Source organism: Bidens hawaiensis, unplaced genomic scaffold, assembly GCF_021521415.1.
Source record: "Bidens hawaiensis isolate Kalapana, Puna unplaced genomic scaffold, B.hawaiensis_p1.1 tig00087618_1, whole genome shotgun sequence".
NCBI lineage: Eukaryota > Viridiplantae > Streptophyta > Magnoliopsida > Asterales > Asteraceae > Bidens > Bidens hawaiensis.
Window position 1 is genome coordinate 1 of NW_027504296.1, and position 2,460 is coordinate 2,460.

The window sequence follows — 2,460 nt, forward strand, 5'->3', positions numbered from 1 at the left end:
CCAACCGAGGCATAACTCCAACCCAAGTACTTGTCCCACCCAATTCAAAAAACTCCAACCCCATGTTCAACTCCAATCCAACAGAGGCATTAACTCTCTAACCCGAGTACTTGTCCAACTCAAACAAAACCAACCCAATTCTCCCACCCTGAACCTAATAAGGCAAAGAGGCTGTATATATATTACACACATGAAATTCGTACGAGTGTTGTCAGTGTTGGCGCGGCACCAAGCTTAAACTCATACAGTCCAACTACGAGCCCGAGGCTGGCCGTATGTAAATCATACAAGTGTTGGCGCGGCACCAAGTTGAAATGGCACGTGTCTTGAACTTTTGCGAGAAAGTTGGAAATGCACAAAACAACTCAACCCAAACATGGCACCAAGTCATGCACAAAAACATAAAAGTATCAAAAAAAAGGGTTGCAACACGAGGACTTCCCAGGGGGTCACCCATCCTAGTACTACTCTCGCCCAAGCACGCTTAACTGCGGAGTTCTGATGGGATCCGGTGCATTAGTGCTGGTATGATCGCAACCGAAATAGAAGCATTAGCTTATTCATTTATACATTTCCCAAAAGGTAAAAAAATAAAAGAATCAAGACTTCCCAGTGGGGTCACCCATCCTAGTACTACTCTAGACGAAGCACGCTTAACTGTGAAGTTCTGTGGATACGAGGCACAAGTAGCTGCAATGCTATGAATGTGTATATCCACCATGATTATATTGTTTTATACAATCACCACATGACATTTAGCAAACTGGCCTGTAATCCTGGCACTTTACCCGATAAGCTGGTCATAAAGTTTCCTCTCATGTTCGCAAGTCACGTCGCCCGATAACCTGGCCACAATGACTTGCAAAACCAAAGCTGGCCGGTAAACCTGGCACGTTACCCGATAAATGCACGGCACGTTGCCGGTAACCTGGGCACGTTGCCCGGTAAGGTTAGCACGTTACCCGATAAAATGTCGGCGTTGCCCGGTAAAGTATCCACGTTGCCCGGCAAACCTGGCCCGCTGCCCGGTAAGGTTAGCACGCTGTTCGACAAACCTGTTACGGTCCATCGGCTTCGGGTTAACCCGAAGACATGATGTCATGATTCCATACCCGTTAACGTCGACCCATTCTGTAAAAAAACCTGGAACGTTGATGTCGAGCGAGCCCGGTCCTCATTCGGGTCCGAGCACGACACGGATCTACGTTTTAAACACATGACTGACTAACGATCGTGACCGACTAACGATTCCATAACACACCACCTATACCCATGATAATGCTTCCCCGCTACAAGTCCCATTTTCGTGAAACTTGTGGTGACGTCGAGGGCCCGAGCACGACACGGTCAACGTGTTGACCCGAAAACATGAGGTTACCAACCCCGACCCCATAAACCGCTCATAAAGTTTCCTCTCATGTCCCGGACGCAACGCCTCGTGTCATTAAAGCGGAGTTGCCCAAAACAGGCCCACGGGCCCACCAAGCCCGGCCCGCGGGCCCTTCACGACACGAAAGGGGGTTCATTTCTCTTGGACAGTCATATCTCATGGTCACGAGTACCCTCACAGAGCCTCGTGTCGATCCAACCCCGTTTGGACACCTTGCCCCCACCAAAGGCCTTACGGACCAACCGGGCCCACCAAGCGGCCCGTCCCGACCCGAAAACCAAAATTTTTTTTTTGGGAAACTCATATTTCAATGTCCCGATGCCCCACGCCAAATTTCATGTCAATCCGACCTCGTTTGGTAGGGTTTTCAAAAATTATGATTCCTTAAAAATTTAATATCTGTTCCTGTCACTATGCTAATTGTTCAGAATGCATATATAGGGAAGGGGTGGGTGTTGAGCGCCCATGCCTGGGCAAAGTTGGCTACCAAGCTAAAATATGGAGGTTCAACGTACGAGAAACCAAAGCCCCTCCCCCATGTTGCATACGAAGCTTGCCCAACGACTTGGTTTCTTGCACAACGACCCGAGTATACTGCCCCAAAGTTGCACGCCCATGGCCAGGCCAAGGCATGCCAAGGCGCCCATGGGCAAGCCAAAGGCATGCCTAGGCACGGCCAAAGCAAGCCAAAGGCACGGCCAAGGCAAGCCAAAGGCATGCCAAGGCAAGCCAAAGGCACGTCTAGGGCATGCCAAGGCACGCCCATGGTCAGGCCAAGGCTTGCCAAGGCACGCCCATGGCCAGCCCAAGGCATGCCAAGGCGCCCATGGGCAAGCCAAAGGCATGCCAAGGCACGCCCATGGGCAAGCCAACGGCATGCCAAGGCGCCCATGGCCAGGCCAAGGCACGTCCAAGGCATGCCAAAGCTCGGCCAAGGCAAGCCAAAGGCATGCCTAGGCACGCCCATGGCCAGGCCAAGGCATGCCAAGGCGCCCATGGGCAAGCAAAAGGCACGGCCAAGGCATGCCAATGCGCCCATGGGCAAGCCAAAGGCATGCCTAGGCACGGCC

The 2,460-nt window shown here is 51.9% G+C and overlaps 1 non-coding gene across 1 annotated transcript; it reads right to left on the reverse strand.

The window, feature by feature from the left end:
* Nucleotides 1-420: 420 nt before the first annotated feature.
* LOC143607841 (5S ribosomal RNA) lies at nt 421-539 on the reverse strand. The gene has a single exon (XR_013149069.1). It is a non-coding gene; the product is annotated as a 5S ribosomal RNA (ribosomal RNA).
* Between the last annotated feature and the right edge of the window lie 1,921 nt (nt 540-2,460).